This window comes from Chiloscyllium plagiosum, unplaced genomic scaffold, assembly GCF_037043375.1.
Source record: "Chiloscyllium plagiosum isolate Xiang-an unplaced genomic scaffold, Cpla_swu_hap1 HiC_scaffold_4, whole genome shotgun sequence".
Lineage (NCBI taxonomy): Eukaryota > Metazoa > Chordata > Chondrichthyes > Orectolobiformes > Hemiscylliidae > Chiloscyllium > Chiloscyllium plagiosum.
Genome location: NW_028270142.1, coordinates 55,687,157 through 55,703,283, shown reverse-complemented (window position 1 = coordinate 55,703,283; position 16,127 = coordinate 55,687,157). Strand labels below are relative to the sequence as shown.

Below are 16,127 nucleotides of genomic sequence, written 5' to 3'. Positions count from 1 at the left end.
AAAATGTTGGAAATAGGAACCTGTCCATTTTGTAGGGGTAGTAAGAAAGCAATTGACCATTAAAGTGGAGAGAGATTGAAAAACCCAGTAATACTGTGGGATCTGGGTGCCCTCGGACATAAATCATGTAAAGTATATAGGTACAGTAAATGATTAGGAAGGCAAACCAAATGTTGTTTGTTTGTGACAAGAAATATTGAAAGTTTAGCCAAAAAGAAAAAGGAAGCATATATGAGTTTTAGGAAGCTGAAATCAAGCAAGGCCCTTGAGGAATATAAAGGGGGCAGAAAAGTACTTAAACAAGGAAGTGGGTGGGGCCATTGAATACTCTTGGCATGTAGGATTAAGGAGAATCCCAAGACATTTCATTAGGAGCAATGGGGTAGCAAGGGAAAGGGAGGTTCACTCAAGGACAAAGGAGGGAATTTTTGTGTGGAGCTAAAGGAAGTGGGTAAAGTCTTTAATAACTACTTTTCATTGGTATTCAATATGGAGAAATACAGAGAGGGGTATGTTGATATTCATGGGCATGTCAATATTAAGGAACAGGAGGAGTTGTTGGGTGTCTTGGAAAGTATTAAGGTAGATGAATTCCTAGGGCCTGATGGAATCTAACCCTGAAGGAGGGAAGGGAGAAGATTGTTGGGACCTTGACAGAGATCTTTATATCCTCTTAATCACAGGTGAAATCGCAGAGGACTGGCAAATAGCCAATATTGTTCCTTTGTTTGAACAGAGCAACAGGGATAATTCAGGAAATTGTAGGCCAGTGAGTCTTAAACCAGTGATAGGGAAATTATTGGAGAAGATTCTTAGGGAGAGGATGGACTTGCAATTAGAAAATAATTGACTTATTAGGAATAGTCAGTATGGCTTTATGTGGACGAGGTCTTGTCTCACAAATTTGATTGAGTTTTTTGAACAAGTAACAAAGATTATTGAGATGAGGATGTTAGATATTGTCTATGTGGGTTTTGCTAAAGCATTTGACAAGGTCCCTCAAGGTAGCCTGGTCCAGAAGATTAAATCACATGGTTTCCATGGGGAGTTGGTAAGTTGGCTTAGTTATAGAAAACAGAGGGTAGTTGTGGAGGTGTGTTTTTCTGATTTGAAGTCTGTGACCAATGGTGTTCCACAAGGATCAATGTTGGGACGTCTGTTGTTTGTAATATAAATAAATGATGTGGGTGAAAATGTCAGTGGTCTGATCAGTAAGTTTGTAGATGAGATAGAAATGGGTGGATGAGGACAGTTATCAAAGGATACATCACGATATAGATCAGTTGGAAAATTGTGTGCAGAATTGGCAGATGGAGTTTAGTACAGACGAGTGTGAAATGATGCATTTTGGGAGATCAAATGCAAGAGGGAAGTGTAGTGTAAATAGCTGGATCCTTAGGAGTACTGATAGACAGAGGGATCTTGAGGTGCAAGTCTATAGCTCCCTGAAAGGGTAACACAAGTGAATAAGGTGGTAAAGAATGCATACAACATGCTTGTCTTCATTTGCCAAGGCATTATCTGTAAAAGTTGGCAGTTGTAAAAGATTTTAGTTAGGCCACATTTGGAATATTGTGTCTAGTTCTGGTTGCCACACTATTAGAGACATAAAAGAGAGACATGGATAGGATGGATAGTTGGAGACATTTGTTTAGGGTAGAAATGTCAAATACTAAGGGGCACATGTTTAAGGTGAGAGAAAAAAAGTTGTAAGGCGATGTGTAAGGTAAGATTTTTACATAGAGGGTAGTAGATGTCTGGAACAAACTGCAAGGAGAGGTGACAGAAGTAGATGCAGTTGCAACTGCATCTACTGTTCATGATTTATATGGAATCATGAACAGACAGAGAATAGAGGCAGATACACCATGTGCAGGGAGATAGGATTAGTTTAGAATGGCATCATGGTCAACACTGATCTGGTGAGCCGAAGGGCCTATTCTTGTGTTGTATTGTTCTATGTTCTATGTCTATTGTAATTTTGGTTCTCTTATTTCAAAAGGAATACAGTTATGGTCACAACACTATAGAAGGATACGATTGCGTGGAGGTGGTCAGAGGAGATTCAGCAGGTAGTTGCCAAATGTGGAGCATTTCAGATAGAAAGTTAAGATGGACAAGCCCCAGATGTTTTCTTTTGGAGCAGAGAGGGTTGGTGGGATGGTGGGGGCGAGGGATGTTCTGATAGAGGAGTAAAGGTAAAGTCACTGTAGTGTTAGATCATAGGGCTGCTCTGTCATTAGAGGGAGAAAACTGATGGTGGTTTAAGCTGAGGATCACTACAACTCAGACAAGGGGAGAGGTTGAGAAGAAGAATCTTCATAATAACTTCAGTCAGTGCAGAAGTTGAACTGAGACTGTTAGCATATCTCTGCATTGTAAACCAGCCATCCAACCAAATGAGCCCATATAAGATTGTGAAGGGCATGAATAGGGTTGATAGAAAGTAGCCCTTCCTCTTGGTTAAAGGATCAAATCCAAGGTGAAACAATTATGAAGTGAAAGGTAGCAAGTTTAAAGGTGTTTGGAGGAAATCTCCTTTCACTCAGAGGGTGATATGTGTCTGAAATGCGCTGTCTGGAAGGATGTTGAGGCTCGAAACCTTATAACTTTTAGAAAGTACATAGATTATCACTTTGAAGTATCATAACATTCAAGGCTATAGGCTTATTTCGCAAAAGTGAGACTAGTGTAGATAGTAATATATATTTGTTGTTGCAGCCTTGACGAATTGAACAGCTTCTTCTGTACTACATGAGAGTATGATCCTATGATTCTGTATAAATATATTTAAAGCAGATTCACTCAACTGATGAAGAGTTAAGAAACTTGAAACATTAACACAGATGCTGCTAGACATGTTGAGTTTCTCCAGAAATTTCTGTTTTTGTTTCACTCAACTCATTCTGAGAATAAAGGGGTTATGTTATGATGAAAAATCAAAAAGATTGGACCTCTACATATTAGCATTCAGAAGGGGTGATTTTAAGGAACGATATAAAAGATTTAGTAGGGTGGATACCAGGATGATTTTCCTTCCCATGGAAAAGTCTAGTCTTGAGGAATTTAAGAATAAGAGATCTCATGCTCAAGACAGATTTCAGAAAAAAACAATTCTCTCAGAAGGTAGTTAGACTCTGGAATGCTCTTCTCTGAAATGGCTGCGCATGCGCAGTGCTGAAAGACGTTTAGAGCATGTAGAGAGTATGATGACATTGGACAGATCCATAAACGGTGAGAATTGGGCAGATCGTGGAGGCAGGAGAATCAGAAAGGATGCTGAATCCAACTGGCATGTCAGGGTTTGGAGGGGTCACTCAATTTGTCGTAACTGGAATGTCATTGTGTTTTGACACGGAAGGAGAAAGCAGCGTTCACAGTGAGGAGAAACCGTGTTCGTGTTCGGCGTGTGGAAGAGCCTTCAGTCAATCATATGGCCTGTCCAGACACCTGCAATAGAGAGAAGCAATGGAAATGTGGCGACTGTGGGAAAAGTGTTAACTGTAGAACAGTCGATCTTCCGTAATTACACCGGCACCACTCCCCACCTCTTCCTCCGCTACATTGATGACTGCATTGGTGCCACCTCGTGCTCCCGTGAGGAGGTTGAGCAATTCATCAACTTCACCAACACATTCCACCCTGACCTTAAATTTACCTGAACATCTCTGACACCTCCTTCCCCTTCCTGGACCTCTCCATCTCCATTAATGACGACCGACTTGACACTGACATTTTTTACAAACCCACCGACTCCCACAGCTACCTGGTTTACACCTCTTCCCACCCTACCTCTTGCAAAAATGCCATCCTGTATTCCCAATTCCTCCACCTCTGCCGTATCTGCTCCCAGGAGGACCAGTTCTACCACAGAACACACCAGATGGCCTCCTTCTTTAGAGACCGCAATTTCCCTTCCCACGTGGTTAAAGATGCCCTCCAATGCATCTCATCCACATCCCGCACCTCCGCCCTCAGACTCCACCTCTCCAACCGTAACAAGGACAGAACGCCCCTGGTGCTCACCTTCCACCCTACCAACCTTCGCATAAACCAAATCATCCGCCGACATTTCCGCCACCTCCAAAAAGACCCCTCCACCAGGGATATATTTCCCTCCCCACCCCTTTCCACCTTCCGCAAAGACCGTTCCCTCCGTGACTACCTGGTCAGGTCCATACCCCCCTACAACCCACCCTCCCATCCTTGCACCTTCCCCTGCCACCGCAGGAACTGCAAAACCTGCGCCCACACCTCCTCCCTCACCTCCATCCAAGGCCCTGAAGGAGCCTTCCACATCCATCAATGTTTTACCTACACATCCACTAATATCATTTATTGTATCCGTTGCTCCCAATGCGGTCTCCTCTACATTGGGGAGACTGGACGCCTCCTAGCAGAGTGCTTTAGGGAACATCTCTGGGACACCTGCACCAATCAACAACACTGCCCTGTGGCCCAACATTTCAACTCCCCCTCCCACTCTGCCAAGGACATGGAGGCCCTGGGCCTCCTTCACCGCCGCTCTCTCACCACCAAGCGCCTAGAGGAAGAACGCCTCATCTTCTGCCTCGGAACACTTCAACCCCAGGGCATCAATGTGGACTTCAACAGTTTCCTCATTTCCCCTTACCCCACCTCACCCTAGTTCCAAACTTCCAACTCAGCACTGTCCCCATGACTTGTCCTACCTGCCTTTCTTCTTTTCCAACTATCCACTCCACCCTCCCCCCGCCCCCGACCTATCACTTCATCCCCTCCCCCACTCACCTATTGTACTCTATGCTACTTTCTCCCCACCCCCACCCTCCTCTCCACACTTCAGGCTCTCTGCCTTTATTCCTGATGAAGGGCTTTTGCCCGAAACATAGATTTTACTTCTCCTCGGATGCTGCCTGAACTGCTGTGCTCTTCCAGCACCACTAATCCAGTCTCTGCTAGAAACCCATCAACGCAGTCACACTGGGGAGAGATGATTCACCTACCCTGAGTGTGGGAAGTATTCACTCAGTCGTCCAGCTTGGATAGGCACCAGAGACATCACAGCAGGGAGAGACAATTTATCTTCTCTGACTGCGGAAAAGGATTCACTCAGTCGTCCAACTTGCACAGGCACCAGGCAGTTGACACCAGGGAGATATCCTTCACCTGCTGTGAGTGCGGGAAGGGATTCACACAACTGTCCACCCTGCTGGCACATCACTGGGGCGGCGCAGTGGCTCAGTGGTTAGCACTGCCACTTCACAGCGCCAGGGACCCAGGTTCAATTTCAACTTTGACCCCATCCACTATGGGACTAAATGTGTAGATTAGGTGCTTTAGTCAGGGGTAAATATAGAGTAAAAGGGTAGTGGTCTGGGTGCGTTATTCTCTGAAGGATCAGTATAGACTTGTTGGGCCGAAGGGCCTGTTTTTGCACTGCAGGGATTTTATGATTCTCCAGAAAGCAGCAGAAGGTGGGTTGTGGAACCTCTTCAAGGTAGAGGAAGATTTTTCATAGAGAGGGGAGTTAAGGTTTATGGTGGCACTCAGAAAATTTGAGTTGGCACCACAACCAGTCAGCCATGATCCTTTTGCATTGGAGAACAGGCTTGAAAAATTGAAAAATTACTAAGTCCTGAGCTCCTGCTGTGTCATGTTTCACAGTAATTTACCTTTAAGAAAAATTGTCACAACATTAACACTTCATCATGGCCTGATAAGACATGTCAATGTATACTCTACGTTTTCTACCAGCCTGTTAATCATCTATCCATGACAATATGTTACTAACAGCACCGTGAGCATTTGTTTTCTGCAATAACCTTTGATGTGGTAACATCAAATGCCTTCTAGAAATCCAAATATAGTACATCCATAGGTTCCTTTTTATCCACAGCATATGTTGCTCCTTCAAACAATTCCAATAAATTGATTCAACATGATTTCCCTTTGATGAAATCATGCTGAATCTTCTCAATTGCTTTGTGTTATTCTAAGTACGCAGCTATAATTTCTTTAATGGTCAATTCTAACACTTTCTCACAACTGTCATTAAGTTATTTGGTTGATTATTTCCTGTTTTCTGCCATCCTCTCTTCTTGAATTGAGGGGTTGTATTTGCTACTTTCCAGCCTGATGGAACCTTTCATGACTAAAGAAATAGAATCATAGAATTACAGAGACATACAGTACGGTAACCATCCCTTTGGTCCAACTTGTCCATGCCAACCAGATATTCCAACCAAATGCAGTCCCACTTGCCAGCACCTAGCCCATATCCATCCAAACCATTCCCATTCATATACCCATCCAGACGCCTTTTAAATGTTGTAATTATACCAGTCTCCACCACTTCCTCTGGTGATTCATTCTATACATGCACCACCCTCTGCGTGAAAAGATTGGCCCTTAGGTCCTTTCTATCATTTTCCCCTCTCACCCTAAACCTATGCCCTCTAGTTCTGGACACCCCCACCCCAGGGAAAAGACTTTGCCTATTTACCCTATCCATGACCCTCATGATTTTATAAACCTCGTGAAGGTCACCCCTCAGCCTCCAATGCTCCAGGGAAAACAACGTCAGCCTATTCAAACTCTCCCTCTAGCTCAGATCCTCCAACCCTGGCAACAATCATGTAAATCTTTTCTGAAACCTTTCAAGTTTCACAAGATCCTTCCGATGGGAAGGAGACCAGAATTGCTCGCAATATTCCAACAGTGGCCTAACCAATGTTCTTAACAGCTACAACATGACCTCCCAACTTCTGTACTCAATACTCTGACCAATAAAGGAAAGCATACCAAATGCCTCCTTCACTATCCCATCTACCTGAGACTCCACTTTCAAGGAGCTATGAACCTGCATTCGAAGGTCTCTTTGTTCAGCAACATTCCTTGGGGCCTTACCATTATATGTATAAGTCCTGCTAAGATTTGCTTTCCTGAAATGTAAACCTCGCTTTTATCTAAATCAAACTCCATCTGCCACTCCTCAGCCCCTGGCCCATCTGATCAAGATCCCGTTGTAATCTGAGGTAACCTTCTTCACTGTCCACTACACCTCCAATTTTGTTGTCATCTGCAAACTTTATAATTATACCTCCTATGTTCATATCCAAATGATGTATATAAATGACAAAAAGTCGTGGACCCAGTATCGATCCTTGTGGCACACTACTGGTCACAGGCGTCCAGTCTAAAAAGCAATCTTCCACCACCACCCTCTGTCTTCTACCTTTGAGCCAGTTCTGTATCCAAATGGCTAGTTCTCCCTGTATTCCATGAAATCTAACCTTGCTAATCAGTCTCCCATGGAGAACCTTGTTGAATGCCTTACTGAAGTCCAAATAGATCACGTCCACTACTCCTCCCTCATCAATCCTCTTTGTTACTTCTTCAAAAAACTCAATCAAGTTTGTGAGACATGATTTCCCAAGGACAAAGCCATGTTGACTAATCGTAATCAGTCCTTGTCTTTCCAAATACGTGTAAATCTTGTCCCTCAGGATTCCCTCCAAAAACCTGCCCACTATGTTGGAAAATTAATGGTAATGTATTTACCACCTCTTTAGCAATCTGTCGGATAAAGTTAATCTGAACTTGGAGACTTGTCAGTACGCAGTTCCATCAGTTTGTTTAGTACTATTGTAATTTCATGAAAGTCCTCTCACTCTTCCATCTCCAGATAAACAACCATTCCTGGATTTTTGTTTTATATTTTCTACGGTAAAGAGAGAAGCAGAATCTTAATTAATCTCATCAGATATTTCCTTATTAACTGCTATTAATGTTCCTTTCTCCAAATCTACAACCACTCCATTTAGAAAAAGGGCAGCAGGTACCTTAGAACACCAGCACATGCAAGTTCCTCTCCAAGCCACTCACCATCCTGACTTGAGAGCGTGGTGCTGGAAAAGCACAGCAGGTCAGGCAGCATCCGAGGGGCAGGTGAATTGATGTTACAGGCATAAGCCCTTCACCAGGAACCTGATCAGTTCCTGATGAAGGGCTTTTGCCCAAAACGTCAATTCTCCTGCTCCTCAGAAGCTGCCTGACCTGCTGAGCTTTCCCAGTGCCATACTCTCGAGTCTGATCTCCAGCATCTGCAGTCCTCACTTTCTCCCACCATCCTGACTTGGAAATATATCATTGTTCCTTCACTGCCACTAAATCAAAATCATGGAATTCCCTCCCTAAGTGTATTGTGGATCAACTTACAGCAGGTGGAGTGCAGCAGTTGAAGAAGGCAGCTCACCACCACCTTCTGAAGGGCAACTAGGGATGGACAATAAATGCTGGCCAGGCAGCAATGCCCATGTCCCATGAGTGAATAAATGTCACTCTTAGTACCAATACTCACTTTACTTTTTCTTTTCATTTATAAATACTTCGGAACTCTTGCTATCCATTTTTACATTCCCAGTTAGCTTCCTGTCACATATTAATTTCTACTTCCTGATTAACCTTTTAGTCATTCATTACCATTCTTTATATTCAGATCAACCATCTGCTCTGCCCACCCACGCCCTCCACCTCCTCCAGGATTTCCGCTTCCCCGATCCCCAACGCCTCATCTTCACCATGGACATCCAGTCCCTGTACACCTCCATCCCCCATCACGAAGGACTCAAAGCACTCCGCTTCTTCCTTTCCCGCCGTACCACCCAGTACCCTTCCACCGACACCCTCCTTCGACTGACCGAACTGGTCCTCACCCTGAACAACTTTTCTTTCCAATCCTCCCACTTTCTCCAAACAAAAGGAGTAGCCATGGGCACCCGCATGGGCCCCAGCTATGCCTGCCTCTTCGTAGGGTATGTGGAACAATCCATCTTCCGCAACTACACTGGCCCCACCCCCCATCTTTTCCTTCGCTACATTGATCGGCGCTACCTCGTGCTCCCACGAGGAGATTGAACAGTTCATCCACTACACTAACACCTTCCACCCCAACCTCAAATTCACCTGGACAGTCTCGGACTCCTCCCTCCCCTTCCTAGACCTTTCTGTTTCTATCTCAGGCGACCGAATCAACACGGACATCTACTACAAACCAACCGACTCCCACAGCTACCTGGACTACACCTCCTCCCATCCTGCCCCCTGTAAAAACGCCATCCCATTCTCCCAATTCCTTCGTCTCCGCCGCATCTGCTCCCAGGAGGACCAATTCAAAATACGTACAACACAGATGGCCTCCTTCTTCAAGGACCGCAATTTCCCCCCCGACGTGGTCGACGGTGCCCTCCACCTCATCTCCTCCACTTCCCGCTCCTCCGCCCTTGAGCCCCGCCCCTCCAACCGCCACCAGGACAGAACCCCACTGGTCCTCACCTACCACCCCACCAATCTCCATGTACAGCGCATCATCCGCCGTCACTTCCGCCACCTCCAAACAGACCCCAGCACCAAGGATATATTTCCCTCCCCTCCCCTATCAGCTTTCCGTAGAGACCACTCCCTCCGCGACTCCCTTGTCAGATCCACACCCCCCACCGACCCAACCTCCACTCCCGGCACCTTCCCTTGCAACCGCAGGAGGTGCAACACTTGCGGCCACACCTCCCCCCTCACTTCTCTCCAAGGCCCCAAAGGAAACTTCCATATCCGCCACAGATTCACCTGCACCTCCACCCACATCATCTACTACATCCGCTGCAGCCGGTGTGGCCTCCTCTATATTGGGGAGACAGGCCGCCTACTTGCGGAGCGATTCAGAGAGCACCTCTGGGCCACCCGGACGAACCAACCCAACCAACCTGTAGCACAGCATTTCAACTCCCCCTCCCACTCCACCGAGGATATGCAGGTCATTGGACTCATCCACCGCCAAACCACAACAACCCGACGGTTGGAGGAGGAGCGTCTTATCTTCCGACTGGGAACCCTCCAACCGCAGGGGATGAACTTGGACTTCACCAGTTTCTTCATCCCCCCTCCACCCACCTTGTCTCAGCCGGATCCCTCCAGCCCGGCACCGCCTTCCTGACCTGCAGTCTTCTTCTTGACCTCTCCGCCTCCATCCTACTCCGACCTATCACCCTCACCTTGACCTCTTTCCACCTATCACATTTCCAACGCCCCTCCTCCAAGTCCCTCCTCCCTACCTTTTATCTTCTCCTGCTGAACACTCTCTGCTCATTCCTGAAGAAGGGCCTGTGCCCGAAACGTCGAATCTCCTGTTCCCTGGATGCTGCCTGACCTGCTGTGCTGTTCCAGCAATAAAGTTTCAACTTTGATCTCCATCATCTGCAGACCTCACTTTCTCCATCTGCTCTGCCACTCATCTTTGTGGAGTTATATGCTTTTTTCTTAAGTTTGATGTGTTCCCTAATTTCATGAGTTAATCCGTAGATGGTGGGTCCTCCCTTTAGAATTTTTCGTTGTATCATGAATGTGCTTCTGCTGAGTATTCTGAAATATCCCCTTAAATGTCTGACACCATCTCGATTGATCCAGTCTCGAGTCCAATAATTTAGTTCACTTAGCTCACTCAGCTGTAATGCCAAGCTATTTCCCTTATTTAAGTTTAAAATGCTGGCCAAATGTTCTCTCTTTTAAACTAGACGTAAAATTCAATTATATTGTGGTCACTGCTACCAAAGTGTGTCTTAGCTCGGAGATCGTTAATTAATCCCGTCACATTACACAGCACCAATACTATTAACATAACCTGTTCTCTAGGTGGTTCCCAAACGTGTTATCTAAGTAGATACCTCAAAATAAATTCTATGATCTCCTCATCTGCTACTAATGCAACTGACATTTTAAAACATTAGATTAAGTTACTGATAATTAATGCTGTCCCTTTATCACAATCACCTGACGTTTCTCATATATTTTGCCCATTTGTGTTACTGTTAGGAGTACTGTAGACCAGTCTTGCTCATGACTTCTTGCAACAATATTGCTGTGGATTTCAGCTAGATGATGAAAAGATGGCAGCAACTTAGTGAACCAGATAGGTTGTTACAGCAATTGATGGTGGCTGCCACAATCACTATTACCAAGACTAGCTTTACGATTCCAGGTTTTACGAATTGAGTTCAAATTCCACTGGCTGCCATAGTGAGATATGAACCAGTGTTCTTTGAACGTTAGCCTGGAACTCTGGATTACTAATATCAGTAATATTATCACGATGCCAACACCGACCCTAAAATGAGTGCAACTTCACAAGACCAATGTCCAACAGAATCTTCCAACTGTGCCCAAGGTAGAAGCTCAAGCCATTCCACTTTGCAATTTTAGTACTTTATTTTAAAACTTACAGTGACTTGCGTTTCAGTCACAATGCTGTTTCTAGCTGAATGTACTAAGAATGTCGTCATTCACAGCATTTCCAACTATAAGAAACTGTTTACTTAGACCGTAGACCTGAAGGTACATGAGCAAAATTAGGCTGTTCAGACCATTGGGCCTGCTCAGCCATTTGATTACAGCTGATACGTTTTTCAACCCCATTCTCCTACCTTCTTACCATAACCTTTAATCCCCTTACTAACCAAGAGCCTACCTATCACTGTCTTAAACTCACCCAGCCTCTACAGCCTTCAGTGGCAATGAATTCCACAAATTTACCTCTTTCTGGCTGAAAAAATTCCTCCTCATCTTAGTTCTATAAGGTCATCCCTTCAATCTGATGCTGTGCCCTTGGGTCCTAATCTCTCTGACTACTCTGAAAACATCTTCTCCACATCCACTCTACCCAGGCGTCTCAGTAATCTGTAAGTTTCAGTGAGATCACCCCTCTTCCTTGTAAACATCATCAAGTACAGACTCAGCATCCTCAACTGCTCTGCAAATAGAGTCACAGAGTCATACAGCATGGAAACTGACCCATCATTCCAACAGTCCATGCTGACCATGATCCCAGACTAGACTAGTCCCACCTGACTGTGTTTGGTCCATACCCCTCCATAAGTACTCATGTACTTATCCAAATATCTTTTAAGTGCTGTAGTTGTACACACATCCACCAATTCCTCTGGAAGTTTATTCCACACACAAAGCACTCTCTGTGCTAAGAAAATTGCCTCTCACACTTTTTAAAAATCTTTCTTCTTTCACCTTAAAAATATGTCCTCTAGTCTTGAAATCCTCCATCTTAGGGAAATGACACCTCACATTCACCTTATCTATACCCTCCATTATTTTATAAACTTCTATAAGGTCGCCTCTCAACCTCCTACACTCCAGTGAAAATGATTCTCAGCTTATCCCAGCCTTTCCTTATAACTTAAACTCTCCATTCCCAACAACATCCTGGTAAATCTCTTCCGAACCCTCTCCAGCTTAATAATAATATAGCAAATTTGCTGATGATACAAAGCTGGGTGGCAGGATGAAATGTGAGGAGGATGTTAGGAAATTACAGGGTGACCTGGACAGGTTAGGTGAGTGGACAGATGCATGGCAGATGCAGTTTAATGTGGATAAATGTATGGTTATCCACTTTGAAGGCAGATTACTACCTATATGGAGTCAAGTTAGGTAAAGGGGCAGTACAAAGAGATCTGGGTGTTCTTGTACACCAGTCAATGAAGGCAAGCATGCAGATGCAGCAGGTAGTGAAGAAAGCTAATAGCATGCTGGCCTTCATAACAAGAGGGATAGAGGATAGAAGCAAAGAGGTTCTTCTGCAGCTGTACAGGGCCCTGGTGAGACCGCACCTGGAATATTGTGTGCAGTTCTAGTCTCCAAATTTGAGGAAAGACATTCTGGCTATTGAGGGAGTGCAACATAGGTTCACGAGGTCAATTCCTGGAATGGCGGGACTATCTTATGTTGAAAGATTGGAGCGACTGGGCTTGTATACCCTTAAGTTTAGAAGACTGAGAGGGGATCTGATTGACACATACAAGATTATTAAAGGATTGGACACTCTGGAGGCAGGAAACATGTTTCTGCTGATGGGTGAGTCCCGAACCAGAGGACACAGCTTAAAAATAAGGGGTAGGCCATTTAGGACAGAGATGAGGAGAAATTTCTTCACCCAGAGAGTGGTGAGTGTGTGGAATGCTCTGCCCCAGAAGGCAGTGGAGGCCCAGTCTCTGGATTCATTTAAGAAAGAGTTGGATAGAGCTCTCAAGGATAGTGGAATCAAGGGTTATGGAGATAAGGCAGGAACAGGATACTGATTGAGGATGATCAGCCATGATCATATTGAATGGTGGAATGTGAGGACTGCAGATGCTAGAGATCAGAGCTGAAAAATGTGTTGCTGGAAAAGCACAGCAGGGCAGGCAGCATCCAAGGAGCAGGAGAATCGGCATTTCGGGCATAAGCCCTTCTTCAGGAATGAGGAAGGTGTGCCAAGCAGGCTAAGATCAAAGGTAGGGAGGAGGGACTTGGGGGAGGAGCGTTGGGAATGCGATAGGTGGAAGGAGGTTAAGGTGAGGGTGATAGGCCGGAGAGGGGGTGGTGGCGGAGAGGTCGGGAAGAAGATTGCAGGTCGAGAAGGCAGTGCTGAGTCCGAGGGTTGGGACTGAGAAAAGGTGGGGGGAGAGGAAATGAGGAAGCTGGAGAAATCTGCATTCATCCCTTGTGGTTGGAGGGTTCCTAGGCGGAAGATGAGGCACTCTTCCTCCAGGCGTCGTGTTGCCATGGTCACCCCCCACCTTTTCCTCCACTACATCGATGACTGTATCGGCGCTACCTCGTGCTCCCACGAGGAGGTTGAACAGTTCATCCACTTTACTAACACCTCCCACGCTGATCTCAAATTTACCTGGACTGTCTCAGATTCCTCCCTCCCCTTCCTAGACCTTTCCATTTCTATCTCGGGCGACCGACTCAACACAGACATTTACTATAAACCGACCGACTCCCAAAGATTACACCTCCTCCCACCCTGCTCCTTGTAAAAACACCATCCCATATTCCCAATTCCTTCGCCTCTGCCGCATCTGCTCCCAGGAGGACCAATTCCAATACCATACAACCCAGATGGCCTCCTTCTTCAAAGACCGCAATTTCCTCTCAGACGTGGTTGATGGTGCTCTCCACTGCATCTCCTCCACTTCCCACTCCTCTGTCCTTGAACCCCGTCCCTCCAATTGCCACCAGGACAGAACCCCACTGGTCCTCACCTACCACCCCAACAACCTCCAGATACATCGTATCATCCTTCATCATTTCCGCCACCTCCAAACAGACCCCACCACCAAGGATATATTTCCCTCCCCTCCCCTATCAGCGTTCCGGAAAGACCACTCCCTCCGCGACTCCCTCGTCAGGTCCACACCCGCCACCAACCCAACCTCCACTCCCGGCACCTTCCCCTGTAACCGCAAAAAATGCAAAACTTGCGCCCACACTTCCCTCCAAGGCCCCAAGAGATCCTTCCATATCCATCACAAATTCACCTGCACCTCCACACACATCATTTACTGCATCCGCTGCACCCGATGGTGCCTCCTCTACATTGGGGAGACAGGCCGCCTACTTGCAGAACATTTCAGAGAACACCTCTGGGACACCCGCACCAACCAACCCAAGCGCCCCGTGGCTGAACACTTTAACTCCCCCTTCCACTCCACCAAGGACATGCAGATCCTTGGCCTCCTCCATCGCCAGACCATGGCAAAACGGCGCCTGGATTAAGAGCGCCTCATTTTTCGCCTAGGAACCCTCCAACCACAAGGGATGAATGCAGATTTCTCCAGCTTCCTCATTTCCCCTCCCCCCACCTTATCTCAGTCCCAACCCTCAGACTCAGCACTGCCTTCTTGACCTGCAATCTTCTTCCCGACCTCTCCGCCCCCACCCCCTCTCACCTTAACCTCCATCCACTTATCGCATTCCCAACGCCCCTCCCCCAAGTCCCTCCTCCCTACCTTTTATCTTAGCCTGCTTGGCACACCTTCCTCATTCCTGAAGAAGGGCTTATAATGAATAGTGGTGCAGGCTCAAAGGGTAGAATGGCCTACTCCTGCACCTATTGTCAATTGTCTATTGTATATTATCCTTCTTACAACAGGGTGACCAGAACTGGACACAGTACTTCAGAAGAGGCCTCACCAATGCTTTGTACAACCACAACCTTATGACCCAACTCTTGTGTTCAAAGGTCTGAGCAATGAAGGCGAGCATGCTAAATACTTTCTTAACCACCTTATTTATGTGTGATGCAAACTTCAATGAATTATGTACCTGAACAAACTCTTCATCCCCAGGATCATTCTTGTCATCTTCCTCTGGCACCCCTCCAAACCAACGCATTCTTCCTTAGATACTGGGGCACAAAATTGCTCATAATATTCCAAATGTTGTTTTCGCAGAGCCTTATACAGCCTGAGCAGTACCTCCATGCTTTCGTATTCTAGCCCTCTTAAACTGAATGTTAATATTGCATTTGCCTTCCTAACTGCCAACTGAACCTGCATATTAACTTTAAAGAATCCTGAACTGGGACTCCAAAGTCATCTTGTACTTCAGATTTCCAAAGTCTTTCTCCATTTAGTCTACACCTCTATTCTTCCTACCAAAGTGCATGACCTCATACTTTGCCGCATTGTTTTCCAGCTGCCATTGCCTTGCTCACTCTCTAGTGTTTCCAAGTCCTTCTGCAGCCTCCCCACCTCCTCAATACTACTTGTCCCTCCACCTATCTTTCTGTCATCTGCAAACTTAGCCAGAATGCTCAATTCCTTCATTCATATTGTTAGAGTATAATATGTATAGTTGTGGTACTAACACTGACCCTTGTGGAACTCCTCTAGTCATTGGTCGTCTTCTTGTAAAAGACCCTTTTGTCCCCACTCTCTCCCTTCTGCCAGTCGGCCAATTCTCTACCCATGTCAGTACCTTGCCTCTAATACCATGGGTTCTAATTTTATTTGGCAGACTTCTTGTGGAACCTTTTCAAAGGCCTTCTGGAAATGCAAATAGATCATGTCCACTGGCTCTCCTTTGTTTAATTTGCTCATTACCTCCTTAAAGAATTCTTACAAATTTGGCAGGCATGACCTCTCCTTCACGAAGCTTTGTCCTAGGCTTGACATATATGCCCAAGCCATCACCTGATGAAGGAGCAGCACTCCAAAAATTTGTGATTTCAAATAAACCTGTTGGACTCTATAGCCTGGTGGCTTCTGACTTCTGACTTTGTCCCTCCCTTCTTAAACAGGGATGTTATACAATCC

The 16,127-nt window shown here is 45.7% G+C and overlaps 1 pseudogene; it reads left to right on the top strand.

The window, feature by feature from the left end:
- Positions 1-949: 949 nt before the first annotated feature.
- LOC148150151 (small ribosomal subunit protein uS3 pseudogene) overlaps positions 950-16,127 on the top strand; it is a 35,105-nt pseudogene continuing 19,927 nt past the window's right edge.